General features: G+C 49.6%; 1 pseudogene; it reads right to left on the bottom strand.

Annotated features, from left to right (window-relative positions):
• Nucleotides 1-1,082: 1,082 nt before the first annotated feature.
• Nucleotides 1,083-4,513, bottom strand: LOC149324401 (uncharacterized; annotated as a pseudogene).
• Between the last annotated feature and the right edge of the window lie 14,501 nt (nt 4,514-19,014).

The following is a 19,014-nucleotide window of genomic DNA, read 5'->3' as shown; positions in this document are numbered from 1 at the left end:
ACCTCAGCCAGGAAAAAAAATGTACTCAAGCCAGAATCTCCGAGGCCATCATGTACACTAAAAGCAGCGACTTAAGCCATCGGCATTGGCGTTCAGTTTACCCTTTTTGTAACGAACTTCAAAAGAGTATTGCTGCAGTGCGAGGCTCCAGCGGAGCAGTCGGCCGTTTTTGGGCGACATAGTCTGCAACCACGTGAGAGGACAATGATCCGTTTCAATGATGAACCTCGAGCCAGCAAGGTAGCATGCAAGTTTCTGCACTGCCCACACAAGACAGGCGCATTTCTTCTCTGAAGCGCTATATGCTTCTTCTCGTAACGTCAGCTTACGGCTAGCATAGAGCACCGGATGCTCCTCCGCCGCCTCGGCTGTTTGGCACAATACCACGCCCATGCCGCGGTTACTGGCGTCGCACTGTACCACAAATGGCTTTGAGTAATCGGGTGCCTGCAGCACGGGTTGACTCATTAGCGCACTTTTCAAGGCCAAGAAAGCCTGTTCCTTTTTTTCGTCCCAGTGGAGGGTCTGCGGTTCGGTTTTTCTGAGAGCATCAGTCAGAGGGCTGGCAAGCACTGAATAACGTGGGATATAGCGCTGGTAGTAGCCGGCAACTCCCAAAAATGACCGCACATCCGTTTTAGTACGTACGCGGCTGTGGGAAATTACTGATAGCAGTCACTTTCACCTCAGACGGTCGGCGGTGGCCTCGCCCCACTATGTGACCCAAGTAGGTCACCTCTGCACGTCCCAGTTGACATTTCTTTGCCTTCGGTGTCAGGCCTGAGTCGCGAAAACGTTCAAGAACTGTTCGCAGGTGCGTGATATGCTCAGACCACAAGCCGGAAAACACCGCCACGTCGTCCAGATACGGCAGGGCAAAATCATGCAGTCCCCTCAACACCTTATCCATGAGGGATGAGAAGCAGTAGGGTTGCGTTCTTTAAGCCAAAGCTTAATACTTTAGGATGGAATGTCCCTACGGGCGAAATGAAGGCCGCGTATCTACTTGCCCGTTCGGTCAGTGGCACCTGCCAGTAGCCCCGAACGAGGTCGAACGTAGAGATATATTGAGCACTGCTCACTTTCTCAATTCTCGCCTCGATGTTGGGTATGGGGTAGGTCTGGTCCTTGGTTATGAGGTTTAGCCTCCTGTAATCAATACAAGGACGTGGTTCCTTGCCAGGGACTTCACCAAAATTAGCGGTGAGGTGTAGTCGCTCTCGCAAGCCTCAACGACATCGAGGTCAAGCATTCTTTTAATTTCCGTCTCCATAAGTTCTCTTTGGCGGAGCGATACCTGGTAAGCTTTCGAACGTACGGGCTGAGAGGAAGTAAGCTCGACGTCATGAACTATGACGGTAGTTCTGCCTGGCTTGTTCGAGAAAATGTATTTGAATTCGCGCAAGAGTTCTGTTAATTCTCTGTTTTGATCAATATTGAGCTCAGCAGCCTCTACCATTGCCTTGATCGCCAGGTCAGGGCTCTCACCGTTTTTGGGTGCACCTAGCTCCGGGAAATCAAAAGGTGTTTCTTCAGGAACATTCAGCGACATGTTTACTATCTGTTCTCTTTCCCGGTACGGTTTGAGCAGGTTGGTGTGGTATATTTGCTGTGCCTTTCGCGTTCCGGGCATGCTTACTATATAGTTTGTGTCGGACAGTCTCTGAACGACTTTTGCGGGGCCCTCCCATTGAACTTCTAGTTTATTTTTCTTCGAAGGTCTCAGCAGCATTACATCGTCTCCTGCTTGAAAGCGGCGTAATCTCGCCGTCCGGTCATAGTACTGCTTGGCCTTTACTTGTGCTTTACTCATCTCGCGTCCGACTTGCTCCTGCGCTTTGTGCAGTCTTTCAAGCAGTGCGAGCACGTACTCAACCACTGTGGGGTCGTTTACTCGGTCTTCCCACGATTCCCGAAGAATGCGAAGTGGTGACCGCAGGGAGCGGCCGTATACAAGCTCGGCAGGTGTGAACCCAGTGGCCTCGTGAATCACGGTCCTGAGCGCAAACATTATGGCCGGCAAGCAGGCATCCCAGTTGGCTTTTCGATCAAAGCACAGTGCCCTCAGTACGCGTTTCATAACCGAATGCATCTTCTCCACTGGAATAGACTGCTGGTGGTACACTGAACTATGGATTAATTTAATCCCACATTTCTCCAGGAAAGTTGTAGTTAGCGCGCTGGTAAGAACGGTTCCATGATCTGACTGTATTTCCGCGGGAAACCCGACACGCGCGAAAATGGACAGTAGTGCGTTTACGATTTCTACTGAGCTTAATTCTTTTAGCGGCACTGCCTCAGGAAACTTAGTAGCGGGACAGACCACAGTCAAAATGTGACGGTAACCAGACTCCGTTTTGGGAAAGGGGCCAACCGTGTCAATCACGAGCCGTCGAAATGGCTCTGTGATCACCGGCACGAGCTTCAATGGGGCTCTCGCCTTATCTCCTGGCTTGCCCATCCGTTGACAGGTGTCGCAGATCTTTAAAACATTTTCTACTTCCTGAAAGCATCCCGGCCAGTGGAATTCCTGCAACAAGCGGTCCTTCGTTTTCTTGAGCCCTAAATGACCCGACCACGAGCTACTGTGCACCAAGTGCAAAAGATCACGACGGTAGCGTTGAGGCACGACTAATTGGTCGAACTGTACCCCTCTGCGATCACGGTACCTACGATAGAGTACCCCGGACCTTTCTTGAAATGTCACATTTTTCTTTGCAACCCCTTCATCCTCACGGCACTTAAGATTTTGCAATGTGGAGTCTGCCCTTTGTTTCGCTATCAAAGACGATCGGCCCAAGCCTAGCAATCTTTGCAGGCTATCAGATGCTGGTGTTATCAGAAGCTCCCCACAGGCCTCTTTAAGCTCAAGACAATCCTCGCTACTTTCGGGCCTGCCCAGAACTTTTACTTCTTCAGTTGTCGTCGCGGGGACCTCTACTGATGTGTCAGAAGTCTTACCCCCAACCGTGTCAACGCTACTTGACGCCTCCATTGAGATGGCCTTAGCGGCAATTTTTCGCGCTTTCGAGCGAGTTAACGCGTAAACAGTCCCTTCTCCGAACACTAGGCCTTTCTGCCGCAGCAGCTGCTCTGATCTGTTTGAAAACAGATAGGAGTACTGCATCGGCAGACTGGCTGACATGGCAGACTGGCTGACACGGCAGCCTCCGTATGAAGTACACCAAAGGGGCCTTTAATGCATATGTTCGCGATAGGAAGGCACACACTGCTGGCTTCCACCGCCTGCTTAATCCAGGAGCACTCCCCAGTGAATTGTCCTGGCTCTACATAAGATGGGTGGACTACATCCATTGTAGCTGCCGAATCTCGCAGCACACGACACGGCTTTTCGTTCACTACAAGATCTCGGATGTAGGGCTCTAGAAGCTTCAAATTTTCATCGTTGCTGTCCAATGGCAAGCAAACAACTTTGGGGCTTTTGCATAGCGCCGCTACATGTCCCGGTTTTTGGCAGTTATAGCATACCGGGGCCCGTCGCTTTTCGAACGCTTTCTTTTGGAGCTCTACTGCCTCAGGGATTTTCTCTTTTACCCCTGCCCCTTTTTCTGATGATTCTACACTCCGTGCATGTTCGTTCTCTTTGAAAAGCTGCCCCTTCCACCCAGACGTCTTCATATTCTGGTATTCTTTATTCGCGCTTTCCTTTCTGTCCAGTACACGGCGTGAAACGAACTCTTCTGCCAGCTCAGCTGCTTTCGAGACAGTCGTAACGTCTGGCCTGTCTTGCACCCAGTGCCTTATGTCTTCAGGCAACCGACGATAAAACTGCTCGAGGCCGAAGCATTCCCTCATTTTCTCACTTTCGTCATACGCCTTAGCTTCTTTTAGCCATTCCCCCAGGTTCGCCATTAGCTTGTACGCGAAGTCTGGATATGACTCATCCTTTTGCTTCTCGGCGTTGCGAAATTTTTGACGGAATGCCTCCGCTGACATTCTGTACTTTTTCAGAAGACTAGACTTGACTTTGTAGTTGTTCTCTGCATCTTCTTTACTCAAGCGGGCAATCACATCAGCAGCCTCACATGGTAATAGGGTCAGCAAACACTGTGGCCATGTTGCCTTGCTAAACCCGCCTTCTCGCATGTGCGCTCGAAGTTTACCAAGAAAAGACCTATGGTATCCCTTTTCCTAAAGGTTGCATGAGGTCTTTCATTCTGACCGACTTCAGCTCTCCTACACTAGAGGCTACGCTCTCATCCCTTTCGTTTCGAGCCTTTAGCACTTCCAGTTCAAGACGCTTCAGCTCAAGAGCCTTCTCTAAGCGCTTACTCTCTTCAACCATGCATTTATCATCTCTCTCTCCTGCTTCCCGCTCTGCTTTCTCTCTTTCTGCAATCAGATCCAGACATCCCGAGAGCTCATCGTCGTCTGCTTTAAGTGCCTCGATAGCCGCGATGATGGCTGGCTTCCTTGTTTGGTCCCGAACATCCAAACCCAAGTTTTTGGCCAACTCCAACAAAAGCGGCTTTTTCAGTGCTTTAAGATTCATGGCTGCCCCTAGTGCTGCAAAATTTTCACTATATTCACTTACTTTGAAACAGCTTGTGAAAGATAGCCACAATTTACACCACCTTTGTAAGCTAACTCAATACAAAGCCTCGTAAAACCTCAGTGAAGAAAATCCAAGCACTCACCATGCTCTGCAACCATGATTCCAGCGCAGTCCATCCCGACGCTGCCAACCAGTTGTTACGTTGTGTCTGCTCCGGTAGCGGACTCAACGGGTAGCGAAAAACCAAGTCAGAAGTCGGGCTGCAGGCACTCGGGCATCGTGGTTGACGCCGATGCAGAGACGGGTCGAGTAAGAGAGAAACTTAGCAGAGATTTATTTACATGGTGATCAAGGAGATTTCGGTACTGAAAATGAGCACTGCGGCTCCTTTTAAAGGGGTCCCTTGTCCCTAGGTGCCTGGTTGGGGAATTTAGCTCGATTAAAAGCCTCCAATCACTGTAGTTTAGGTCACGTGTAGAGTCTTCGGAAACCGCCCACCAGGACGTCCCCGACACACTCTCGCCACATCGGCAAAATGTTGTCCCGGCCGTTCATGCAGCAGTGATGACAAGCACGGAAGGAGATCCAAGTGGGGGTCCAAGGCCAGACAACTGAACTGCACAGCTCTCCGTGTGGACGGAATGCCGAAGCTTCACTCGCACCTGGGTTCCGCACAAGGCAAGAGGAGTGGTCTCTTTCCAAGCGCGAGAGTATACAGGCGTCGTTGCTCGCTGTAAACAACCTCTGCCGCCTCCGCCGTGATGGACTGCCGAAGATCCCCTCGCGCTCACGGTTCCGCACAAGGCAAGCGGAGAAGTCTCTTCAGAAGCGCGAGTACACAGGCGTTGTTGCTTGCTTCTGCCGCATCCGCTGTGAATCACGCAGACCACCGCCGTCGACGCCGACGCACACGACACCATGCCGCTGTGGCCCAAGTAGATGGCCGTGATGAAACCTCCCAGGCAGAGGACGGCCATGTCCACACCGCTGTCTCGATGCACAGAGGTATTTGAAACGTAAGAGCACCGCGAGCTCGTGGGATCAGCCGGAAGGAATTTCCACAGACAAGCGGATGTCCATCTGAAACCCACTGTCTCGAAGCTCAGAATAATTCGAAACGTAAGAGTACCTAAAAATTCAACTCGTTCATAATTTGGAACTTTGGTTTCAAGAGTTCAAAATACAAATGTCACTGTGGCGTTCAGTGAACACGTTCACGACTCAGCATCTTGTTTCAAGCAACTCTATGAAAGCACCTCAGCGGTTGTAAATAAAAGTTGCAAGAAAGTATGTTTATTGTACAGTGGCAAAGAAAAATTTCTTGGATATGCTCTACCAACCGATGTTCAATCCAGGTCCGCATAGATACAGGGGCAGTTGGGACAGGAAGGGTCCGCCCTATAGCGACAGAGAAAGAGGCGGGACGGGGTGATAACTGCGTTCATCTGAATGTAACGAAGACGAGACTCCGGCACCGTGAGTGATGGATGAGGGGGAGGATAAAGGCGTTTGTCGAGGCGGAGCTCGAGGTAGACCTCTTTCCACATTTATGGCTTAAATGTGGAATTTCATCCATGAAATTAATATGATCTGACTCTGATCTTTAACAATGCAGACACTTTGAAAGACGTGTCGTAACACATCAGAGTTATATTTTTGGAGGACTTGACAGGCCATTCTACTTTATATCACACGTATTGTTATAAGATGCGGTTTATGTAGCCAAGAACAGGCAAATAAAGCCAGCTTCTTGGTGGAAGGGATCGAGTATACAAGTCACGTGAATGCGAATCCCCAGGTTGAACTTCGCTGAAGTCGCCGCCTTGCTGCTTTGCGCCTTCTATCCCCATGCTGTAACTGAATGGCGACGGTCTGTGGTCCCTGCAGAACAGTTCTTGGCAGCTCTACCACGCTGATTCGTGGGCTCAACCACCACGACGTGAACAAGTGAATTAGCCACTACTAATGGTTGAGCCGCTGCAATAAGTATGACTATTCCGTCCAGCTTCTCAGCGTCGCCTTTTCTGTTACCGACACGGCCCTAACCTGATATGCAGCCACAAGGATACTTTCACCCCCAGCGACCCGTTTATAAAAGGGATAAAAAACTGCACCGGCGACCCTGCCACAAAGAAAAGTTAACAAGCGCTTCCTTCAAAAGTCTCAGCTTCTTGTTGAGACGAGTACCAGATTCATCGAGCAAATCGTGAAATCATGCAAGGTTGTCTGTCCTCGCATGACAGAGCAGGGCAAACTTGGACACCTATTTAAAGGGTTTGATGACAAGCAAAATTTTCCTGACAGCAAAAAAGTCTCAACTGGCGTCCAATGTAATCGAATGCTGCCGCACGCTTGAGACCTAGAGAATGAGTGAAAAAGCCACATCCACCAAGGCACATTAAGATTAAGAAGTTGGCGGGGATATTGGGTTGACGCAGCTGGCACAGGACATGGATCATTGGCGCGATTTGGGAGATGTCTTTGTCGTGAAGTGGGCGTAATCAGGCTGCTACTGTTCAATCAATCAATGAATCAATTTTATTTTTCCGGGAAAGAAGCTAGACGGTCTCCTGGGCTGAAAGCTGCTCGAGCTGCTTCACTAGAAGTCGAAAAGAAGGCAAAACTATAGCCCCAAAACATAGAGAGCCAATAATTATCAAATAATGAGTTGCAAAACAATTCAAAACGTGAAATATACAACAGACATTACAGAAGAAAATCATTGGACCAAAAGTCTAGTAATCATATTCTAAAATATTAAACGCACGCGACATCATAATGCTTAATGAGCTCCAAAAAAACCTGATTAACACTGAGCATTAATAAGGAAAATACCTGAATAAAAATCCAGTAATTACATCATTAAGAGTGAACACACATAAGAGAACATATAGCTTCTTACAGATCCAAAACAATGACCTGAGTTCTCCTCGGTGCAAGCCTGTTATGTGTATGAATTTGTTAAGCAATGCTGGAAGATTGTGAGCCAAAGATTGGCGTTTGTGAACTGTATGGAAACGAGAAATTTCCCATACATTTCTCTGTAAACCAGCCAATAAGGCTATGTGGTTAGTAGCTGCAGGAGAGAAAAAATATATCATTAGCAAACGGAATTTATAAATATGTTTTACGGGAACTATTTCGAACCACCTAAAAGCATTTGTTGTAATGGCTATATGGTTCATATTTCTAATGTGGCGAATCATTCGTTTCTGAATCGTAAGACGTCTGTTTAAATTTCCTTTTGTGATTGTACACCAAACTAACGTACAATAAAATAAATGAGAGCTAAACAATGCTTGATAGATCTGAAGTTTGTTTTCCCGGGAATAATGACCATGATTAGGTATCGCTTGTGGAAAAGGGAAGTACCGGGGCATCCGTACCTAAAATACATGCCGAGACGAATAATACGAAGGCGGCAGCGGCGCGGGACGAAGCGCTCGGTCTAGGGCAGTGGCCACTAAATCCTCTTATTGCCATCAGTCACCTCCTCTCATTCTTCGGCTGGCCGCCACGTGACATTTGGTGTTAGGTGTTGGCTGTACATCGCAGTCCTGGTCCCGGAGCTTCGGCGTCCTGTGTCTGCCATGGTCATCGGCCGTGTATACCCAGTCCGCACCACCTTGCTGTACCCCAGCCCGTCAGATCTGAACCGACCTCGCTGCTCAACCCAGCCCTGTCTTCTGCCCCGACTAGAAAACTCGACGAAATGACGACGCTGCCGCGACGAGTACCTGAGAACCGACCGACAGGAGACACTGCACACATGTGAAGACACCGTTCAACTGCCAAGGCCGTTGGGCGCTTCCTCGCAACGTGTAGCCCGGAAGCTTCGTGGACCGGGACTCATTGCTGATTTTTTCATCGTGGCGGCCTGCACTTTAACAATTTGCCATTTATATTTTGCAGGCCAGCGGCCATTAAATCATCTCTTGTTCGTCGTTCACGGTGCCTCAATTCTTCGAATGGCCCCTGTTGGGCTCGACGCGCCATCTGCAGCGACGACAGTTGTCGCCAGCGGGACTGGGTTACGTGAATAACGGCCGGTTCCAGCACGCTGAGTGTGTGTGTATTTGTGTACGCGGTTGCTTGCGGTGTCCCGTTCTGGGAAGTGTTTTGGGCGCGCACACGTGCGCCCGCCGGTGGCTCCTTACCCTCTCCTTCGAGGTCGAGAAACGGCCGTCGCCCCCTCCTTCACGGCCGAGAGACACTGCTGGCTAACCTTTGCGGCAGCCTTTGTCGGCGGCTGCGGCGGGGGGGAAGCGTGGCGGCGCAACCAGGGGACGCAGGCCCCTAAATCGGTCGTCGGCGGAAACGCGTCTGTTTGGATTCTCAAGTTCGCTCAAAACCGACAGCGGACCGACAACGAAAGGGAGTCCATCATGGTGCGAAACGGCTCCGACTTGACAGCGAGAATGTGTATATCACCTTAGTTGCCGCCAAGGGCTCCTAATTCCACGGAACGATGGGTGAACAAAATACACAGATCGACCATCTGTGCGTGGGAGGGCCGGCGAGAGTGTGAATGTCCCGCCTTTTTGTCACGGTGGGAGGATCGGCGAGAGGGTGATGTTCCGCTCTTTTGTGGGCGGGTTTCGTCAAGGAATGTGATTGGCGATGTTCGAACAACCAAGTTTCCCCAGATAGGTACCTGGGGAATTGAAAATATATAAAATGTGGCTTCAGTGTGCTTCTATGGGGAGACTCCTGATAACCTGCTATGTAAATAAAATCGTCTATCTTGTCTGGCAGTAACCGGCTGCATCTTATTCCGCACGTTCCTGGAGAGAAGAACAACTTCGGAGACCATCCCGAGGTACGAACCGCATTGCACTAACCTATCTGGCGCAGTCGACAGGATCTCCAACGATGGGCGAATGAGAGCAGCAGCGGTGGACGGCGGACGAGACTGGTGGCGTGGACGGCGGACCCGAGAACGTCACTGAGGAGCCAGCGGCCTGCCAAAGCGAGTCCTTCCAGACCTGTGGAAGAAGAGAGCACCGCGGAGCGACTCTTCAGAAGTCAGGCGAGTGCCTCTTGGTTTCCTGTCGGGCGCAGTTGATGACAATGCCATATAACTTGCGAGACAGGAAGGTTAACACCACAGATGCGGAGTCGGACGGGGTTGAAAGCTTGCAGGAGTTGGCGGTGACCAGTGACGCGGTGGGGGATATGAGTAGCGCCATGGAGGAAACAGCGTCGGAGCAGCAGATGAAAATGCTGGAGCTTCGATTTAAAATTGCTGAAGCAGAAAAAGAAAAGCAACGCTTAATTCTGGAGAGCCAGAAGTTGCGAGCCCAAGAGCGGGCTGAGTCCCACGAAAAAGGTAACAGCGGAGCGCTAGCTGTGGATAGGTCAGGGGAGGATAGGCGCCTAAAATATGCATCCATATTGAAAGGAGTACTAGCACCGATGCCGAGTCGGGAATTCCTAGTGCCCGGGTGGTTTGAGGATGTGGAGGTGACTCTTGATTCATATGACGTCCCGTCTGAGTGGCGGGCCGGGCTTGTCTTGCCACAGTTGAGTGAAAGAGCACGCGGATTGCTTTCTACGTTGACAGCCGAAGAAAGAAAGGACTATAAAAAATGAAGCAAAGTATTCTAGATGGATTGAGGTTGTCAGCAGCAGAATATGGAAGGATGTTTGAGGGGTCCGCAAAAGCAGCAGATGAGACATGGGGCCAATTCGCAATCCGGCTGGGAAACTATTTTGAATACTATACAAAAACCTCGAAGGCTACCACTTTTGCAGAATTAAAGCAATTAATGGTCACAGACAGGTTGAAGGAGTGCTTAGCAGCTGAGGCACGGGCTCATATTGTTGTCAATGAGAATCAGAGGTTCCTTTCTCCGGGCGAAGTGGCCAAGCTGGCGGAGAGTTTCGACGAAAGCGTCAGATGCAAACCAGGGTCAGCAGTTCATTTGGGAGGCTATCGAAAGAGGCCGAGTGGGGACCAGAGGGAGCGGGCCGGTGCAACACCTCATCAATGGGAGAATTCTACTTTAAAAGGAATGAAAGGACGGTGCTTTGAATGCAAGTCACCAAATCACTTCGCTAGAGATTGCCCTCTCAAAAGGACAGGGGATAAGGCAGGCAGACGAGGCCAAGAAAAACCAGGAGACCGCGCCGTGGTGGCTAAAGTGAATGCTCATTTGGAAGAAATAGCTCCCGCGAATGAGGTTGGCATGCAGGAAACAGAGAGGGTAGGTAGGAATTGCCTCGAAACAGTAACATTGAGAAGTTCGGAACAAAGCATAAATGCTGTGATTGATTCCGGGACTGAAATGACTGTTATCAGGCGAGCTCTAGTGCCGAAGTATGAGGCAGCTGGTTCCACAATAAAGCTGAGGGGAGCTTTCGGCGATGAAGTAAGAGCTGAGCTTGCATATGTGCCTCTCAGAGCAACGGAAGGTGCACCGTTTGTCTCGTTCGACAAGGCACAACCAGCTTTGCTATGTGCGCTGACAGACAAACTGTTGGCCGGAATAGACGCGCTCATAACTCCCGCAGACTACAGACAACTCCTTGAAGAAAGGGCAGTTGTAAACGAAGTTGTTTCAGAGGCAGAGACCGAAGGCGGGGAAAAGGAGACGACAGAGCATAAAAATCAGCAGACGGGTGCGTCCTTGGCGGTTACGGGAACAGACGAAGAAGCCGAGAAAAGGCAGAGCGCTCGGCAAGTTTTCCGTGAGGCTCAGGAAAATGACTCGTCCCTGCAGGAGGCTTGGAAGCAGGCTAGAGCTGGCACACATAGAATGATAATCCAGGATGAGTTACTCTATCACCAGGAGCACGTAGCGGGACGCATGTGCACACAGTTGGTGCTGCGATCGCATAAACGACAGGAAGCACTAGTGAGGGCACACGATTCACCTTGGGCAGGCCATTTGGGAGAGCGAAAGACTTTGCAGCGCATAAAAATGTCATTTTATTGGCCGACCATGGGCCGAGAGGTCAAGGAGCATTGTCAGTCCTGCCACCAGTGCCAAATCAGGGCCCCCATGAAAACACAGGACCGCGTACCCATAACGGCACTGGCCAGGCCTAGTGCACTATTCCAGGTGGTATACGTGGATTGTATCGGTCCACTGGATCCACCATCAGCAAGGGGACATCGCTACGCACTGTGTGTAGTTGATTTGCATACTAGATGGCCTGAGGTTGTTTGTTTGAGGTCCTTAATAGCTAAGGCTACCTGTGACGCGCTCACCCAGATATTTTCCAGAATGGGAGTGCCAGAGACCATATGTTCAGATCAGGGCACAAATTTTACATCAAATTTAACCCAAATTATGCTGCAGAAAATGGGAGCGACTCCCAGATTTTCCACTCCCGTTCATCCACAAAGTAATGGACTGGTAGAGCGGTGGAACGGCACTTTTAAAAGGATGCTGTTTCACATTATAAGTCAGCATGGACGCGAGTGGGATCGAATGGTGCCATTCCTGCTTTGGGCTTATAGAGAGGTGCCACATGCCACCACGGGTAAATCACCGTTCGAGCTTATGTATGGTAGGATGCCTGTCGGACCTCTGGCTATACTGCAAAAGACGTGGTCAGGAGACTGGGTCGTTCCCGACTCATTGGCAGTGCCAGCAGCAGACTATCTCGAGAAATTGAGAAATGATCTCGAGGAAGCCAGTAGGGAAGCGGCAAAAAGTAGCGACCTCACGCAGCAGGCTTATGTGGGGAAGTACAACTTGAGGACCACCGACAAACAATTTTCTCCAGGTGACCAGGTTCTTTGGCTGGAGAAAGAAGGCGATGGGAAGTTAATGGCACACTGGAAAGGTCCAGTAACAGTTGTGGCAAAGGTGCGGCCACATAGCTATACGATTGAGCTAAGTGATGGCACGCGCCGATCAGTGCATGCAAATAAGCTTAGGCCATACAACGCGAGGGTCAACACTTTAGGCATAGTATTTGAAGGCGACACGGAGTTTGGAGAAATTTTCGCGTGGTCAGATACAACGACAGCAGTTGAGCAGCTGGAACGGGTAACTCGCAGCCATTTAGATCTGCTGCAGCAAAGGCAGGTAAAGGAACTAATCGGGAAGCACTGTGAGGTGTTCAGTGATAAACCTGGCCGCTGCAACTGGGGAGTGCACAAAATCAAGCTAAATGATGGGGCGCACCTGAAGCGTGCGTACCCTTACAAGGTGCCCATGGCACTAAGAAAGGAAGTTGACCGACAGGTGGCAGAGCTAAGGTCGTGGGGTTTGATATATCCGATAGAAAGCTCCCATGCACATCCCGTGGTGTGCGTTGCTAAGAGAGATGGCAGTGTCAGGTTATGCTGTGACTATCGCAAGCTGAATGAAGCAACGGAGCCTGATGCGTTTCCTATGAACCTGCCAGGTGACCTAATTTACGAGGTAGCGCAGGCAAAGTACATAACCCTGCTCGATATGCTAAGAGGATATTGGCAGATTGCGTTGGACGAAAAAGCCCAGGAGTACACAGCATTTGTCACCTCATCTGGACAGTACGCTTAAAAGGTTATGCCGTTTGGACTGAGAAATCCGGCGAGCACCTACCAAAGAATAATCAATCAGATCCTTGTACCACATCGTGAATATGCGTGCGCATATATCGATGACATGTGCGTCTTCTCGCAGACATGGGAAGAGCACCTCGAACACCTCGGAAGGGTACTGGCTTCGCTAGCGGCCGCAGGGCTCACAGTTAATGTCACTAAGTGTCATTTCGCGTAAAAGGAAGTGCGGTTTCTTGGTGATATCGTGGGGTCAGGAAAACACGGCGCTGATCCAGAAAAGCTTAGAGCCATTCAAGAAATTCCTGTACCACAAGCAAAAAGGCAGCTGCGTAGCTTTTTGGGGCTAGCAAATTATTACCGGGATTACGTTCCGGAGTATTCAAAGGTGGTGCTACCACTGACGAACCTGACTGGAAAGCGCGTGCCTCAGAAGATACCGTGGAAGGAGGATGCCGAGGGTGCTTTTATAAAGGTAAAGGAGTGTTTGACAAAGGCCGCAGCATTGAGCGCACCCGCTCTGAACAAAGAGTTCATTCTGGCCACTGATGCTTCAGATTATGCCGTCGGAGCATGTCTAGCACAGTTGGATGACGAAGGAAAAGAGCAACCCATTTCATTCCTGAGCAAGAAATTAAGCCCGGCCCAGTCACGATGGGCTACAATCGAGAAAGAAGCCTACGCCATCATTTGGGCGCGGGGAAAGCTTGAAACGTGGCTGTTCGGTGCACGAATCAGGGTAATTACCGACCGCAATCCCTTGAAATTTCTTACTCTGACCACGCCACTAAGCGCGAAGCTGACAAGGTGGGCGCTGGCTCTCCAGAAGTATAACATTGTAGTGGAGTACAAAAAGGGGTCTTAAACGCAAATGCCGACGCTATGTCGCGTGTTGTCACCAATGACGAATGCGAGTAAGATACCGTCGTCCGTTTTCGCCGCCTCGGTTTGCGGGAGGTATGGCATTGTTGGGTGCTGCGTTGGCGGGGGACCGAGGGGTACTTGTTGACAGATGAAGTGGGAGCAATGCGTCGAGCTCCTGTGATTGTTGTGTGCAGCAAGTTCGAAGACTGTGCCGCACAGTTTGGTGGGGAGGTGTTGGGCTCGACGCGCCGTCTGCAGCGACGACAGTTGGCGCCAGCGGGACTGGGTTACGTGAATAACGGCCGGTTCCAGCACGCTGAGTGTGTGTGTATTTGTGTACGCGGTTGCTTGCGGTGTCCCGTTCTGGGAAGTGTTTTGGGCGCGCACACGTGCGCCCGCCGGTGGCTCCTTACAATCTCCTTCGAGGTCGAGAAACGGCCGTCGCCCCCTCCTTCACGGCCGAGAGACACTGCTGGCTAACCTTTGCGGCAGCCTTTGTCGGCGGCTGCGGCGGGGGGGGGGGGGGGGGGGGGGGGAAGCGTGGCGGCGCAACCAGGGGACGCAGGCCCCTAAATCGGTTGTCGGCGGAAACGCGTCTGTTTGGATTCTCAAGTTCGCTCAAAACCGACAGCGGACCGACAACGAAAGGGAGTCCGTCATGGTGCGAAACGGCTCCGACTTGACAGCGAGAATGTGTATATCACCTTAGTTGCCGCCAAAGGACTCCTAATTCCACGGAACGATGGGTGAACAAAATACACAGATCGACCATCTGTGCGTGGGAGGACCGGCGAGAGTGTGAATGTCCCGCCTTTTTGTCACGGTGGGAGGATCGGCGAGAGGGTGATGTTCCGCTCTTTTGTGGGCGGGTTTCGTCAAGGAATGTGATTGGCGATGTTCGAACAACCAAGTTTCCCCAGATAGGTACCTGGGGAATTGAAAATATATAAAATGTGGCTTCAGTGTGCTTCTAAGGGGAGACTCCTGATAACCTGCTATGTAAATAAAATCGTCTATCTTGTCTGGCAGTAACCGGCTGCATCTTATTCCGCACGTTGCTGGAGAGAAGAACAACTTCGGAGACCATCCCGAGGTACGAACCACATTGCACTAACCTATCTGCCCCCACGTAGCATTTGTTGTGAAGTGCTGGGAAATAATCCTCAACTTGGTCCTGGAGCTTCGTCGTCCGGCGTCAGCAGTGCTCGCCGGCCGTGAGTTCTTGGCCTGCGTCGCCCGGCTTGCCCCAGCCTTTCAGACCCGAGCCGACTACGCCGTAGCTCCCCACCGCCCCCTCCCTCACCCCGACCACCCGACACGAGAAACTTGAACTGATGCCATGACTGACCCGACCAGCGAATCCCATCGATACGAGACGCGGCTTGCAAGTGCAGACACCATTCCTCTGCCCCTGCCGTTCGGCGTGTCCTGGGGCCTCGGCCGTCGGCTCCTGGCGACCTTCGTAGACCCGGACTCATTCGCTCACATCTCTCATCGTGGAAGCGAGCACTTCACCTTGCTCACCTCCTTGCCATTTCTGTTGTGCCCTGGAAGCCCGCCACCGTATCGCGCGGCCCTTCATTCTAATTCTCCTATTTACGATCAGGATGATCGTTCGGTGCCCCAGGTAATGTGACCAAGAAGCCGAAGCTGGCCTAGCGCTCGCGCTAGGCCAGCGGCCATTAAATCATCTCTTGTTTATCGTTTACCGTGCCTCATTCTTCATCTGGCCGCCGCGTAACGATAATACCAGCTTTATTATTATTGACTATTTAAGACGAGTGTAAAACTATCGAAGATACACAAGCGAGTAGCTGCATCGAAAATTAATTTTATCGTTTATTTATTTTTTATTTTTAAATTAATATCGTTTATGGGTATAGGAAATACAATTCTTCAGCTTATCGGGTATTGCTTCCGAAAGTATTTTAAGTATTGTGCCTAGCATTGCCATGCGCTAATGCTCTAATCAGAGTTTCGCAAAGGATTTAAGCTTTAGAACACTGGTTTATTCAGTCCTGTTTCTTCCTACGTATTAACCGCTTGTTTCTTATCTAAATTATCCTCGAGCGATGCGATTACGGAAGAAAGACCCTGCAAAAGGACACCATACAAAATTCTCTATGTCGACGACCAAGGCGAGTGGCACTGCAACACCTTTAACCCTTGCCTTTCGCGAGTATACCGCTCTGTTCACTTTTTAATATTCACGAAAGCCTAATACTAATCACACACTCAAGCTTTAATGCAAGCGCAGTAAAAAGGGTAAGTATATGGTCCTTTGTTGTGCTGCACGTTAAAGAGGGAGCGCTGCACTGAACACGCATTTTGTGCTCTCAGGAGAGAGATTATTAACCGGTTGCTTTCCTGCAAAATAAAATGGTGAACATAGTACATGCTCATTTAAACAGGTATAGGTGTGAATATCTCCCAAAGGGCATTCTTTTATAGCAACCTAATAAGATGTTGTTTAAGACTAGGCCCACATATCTTTCATGTATTTAATTTTTTCACAACAAAGGCCCTCACTGTGGTATTGGACAGGGTGCCGAACAAGAATTTTTTCGGGTTTAATTCAGGTTGAGATTCACGCTTTTCGGGTTCAGTTCTGGTTTTGGCCCCTTACCAACGTGCCGTTACGGTTAGAACGGCCTCGGACTGCATCGAACTGATTCAAACGGGTTCATGACGAAAAAAAATTATCAACATAGCTTAGTTTTAACGACCTCGTTATGCAGTTAACTTTCATCTGTGACATTGCTACACAAATTCTTAAAATATGCAAAAATTTATATAAGGCCTGATGTTTCCACTTCACCCATTTCACTATGTGTGTGCTGCAAAATGGAGATGGGAATCTACGGCAAGAGCCGCCAAATCGTATAGTGTGAAATTATTGTAAATTAGCAGTGTGTACGCTGAAATCGATCTCACGACGCTCATGAAGAGGAAATAGGTTATATTTTGCGTCTACTAGACCGTTCTCTTTGCTCCTGTTCAGCACTTTCGAAGAGCCCGTCATGCGAGAAAGGGGCTCCCTGAAGTTCGTGTCCGTCGGGAATTTCTCCTGCGCTGAACCACGGCCGGACTGAATGAAGTGGAGCGGGCTCTCTCTTTCAAAAGACATCGCGCTCCGCTGCATTAAGTCCGGGCGTGGCTGAACTTACGCTGGCGCCGTTCCAACCACGCATGTGCTCTCTTTTAACGCGTATTGAGAGAAGACGGTGCCTTGTATCGGCAGCTATCTACAGACAACAATTTTCTTGATATGATTGAAACAGCGCAAGGCCGAAGGCCAAAAAAGAGAGCAGAGGAAAGGAGGAAAAGGACAACACAGCGCTGAACTAGCAACTGACATTAATTTGGCACGCTGCGCGTATAAATACATTCAGGCACCAAAATAGAAAACCACGCATAGAGCAATTCATGCACCAGGATCCCTGCAAGCAAACACAAACTAAGAAGTGCGATTCAGGAAGCGAAGTTCTTTTTGTGATAAAGACACTGATGCAGCACTTACACATGTATCACCATACTTCTTGATATTCGAAGCCTCGATAATTTCCCGGCAAAGCTGGTCTTTGTTCCTAGCAACAACTCGGCAAACATTAAACTGTGGGGTGCAATCACATTCACGGCAATGCATGCTAAGGTTACGAGACTCTTTGTTATCTACATTGTTGCGGTGCTGCCTGAGCCTATCATTTAAGCACTGTCCAGTCTGGCCAATATAAAACCTATTACAAGTGAGAGGAATGGAATACACGACATTTTTTAGACACTTCACAAATTTGCATTCATGGTTTTTGGGGCAATCGGGGGAAGTTTTCCCTGGGTTGTTGACACGCGTACACAAGCTAGATAACTTAACGGGGGCCGAAAAAACAACATCCACTCCGACTCTTTTACCAACACTTTTCAAATTATGTGATATCTTGTGGATATAGGGAATGGCTGCTACTCGCTTACTTGTTTGACGTTCAGAACTGGCGGAGCATTTCAGTTTCTTCAACAAAACTTCGGCCACAGAAGAAAGCACGTGAAGCGGATAGCCACTAGCAGAAAGCCTCTCTACCTGGTTACTAAAGCTGCGTTCAGTTAGATGTAGACAGGATTTTGTAAGTGCACTCCTGAAGCTTGACATGACAATTCCTCTTTTAACAAGCTTCGAGTGCGCGGAACTGTAAGGTAGCAACGGTTTATTGGCCCTAGGCTCGAAGGACCAGCACACACTGCAAGGTGAAAACTTCAGGCTCAAGTCAGGCCGAGTTGTTGCTAGGAACAAAGACCAGCTTTGCCGGGAAATTATCGAGGCTTCGATTATCAAGAAGTATGGTGATACATGTGTAAGTGCTGCATCAGTGTCTTTATCACAAAAAGAACTTCGCTTCCTGAATCGCACTTCTTAGTTTGTGTTTGCTTGCAGGGATCCTGGTGCATGAATTGCTCTATGCGTGGTTTTCTATTTTGGTGCCTGAATGTATTTATACGCGCAGCGTGCCAAATAAATGTCAGTTGCTAGTTCAGCGCTGTGTTGTCCTTTTCCTCCTTTCCTCTGCTCTCTTTTTTGGCCTTCGGCCTTGCGCTGTTTCAATCATATCATGTACAACCAACTCGCCCATCAGCTCGTGCTTTCAAACAATTTTCTGTTGCCCCTAAACCGACGTGCCTATCACGATTCCCCGGCCCATCAGCCACTTAGAACCCCGCAAACCCTTTGAATGCGTATCTCTTTCTTGACCCTTTAACATGTACATTGAGATCGCGGACACGTTGCGGCTGCGCGTTTCGGTGATTCGTATCGCTATCAAAAGATAGCCTTTTTTTGGAGCTTTCACGGCGAATGGGGCATTTTGTTTACGTGAGCATAACTTTCGTGCTATTCTTCAGAAATACTTTATTCTGCTTGGCCCGACATTGCCGGTTCGAAGACATTCTGGAAAGCTAGTGGCTTATTTTTGTCAAACAGGTGTCTCTGAATATGCAAACCACATGCTGCAAGCCACATACAAAACGGTCGTGTAGCTATAGCTTAGAAAATTCGCCCAAATCACTAGTCTGAACGAGGTGTCTAATCTCGGCCAGGAACTCCGATGAGACCTGTCCTATTCAGTGAGCGGCCCTGAAATTTTCCTTA

The sequence above is a fragment of the Amblyomma mixtum genome, unplaced genomic scaffold, assembly GCF_055824585.1.
Source record: "Amblyomma mixtum isolate Tamu unplaced genomic scaffold, ASM5582458v1 scaffold_40, whole genome shotgun sequence".
NCBI classification, from domain to species: Eukaryota; Metazoa; Arthropoda; class Arachnida; order Ixodida; family Ixodidae; genus Amblyomma; species Amblyomma mixtum.
Note: the sequence above shows the minus strand (reverse complement) of the source record. Positions and strands in the feature narration are given on the sequence as shown.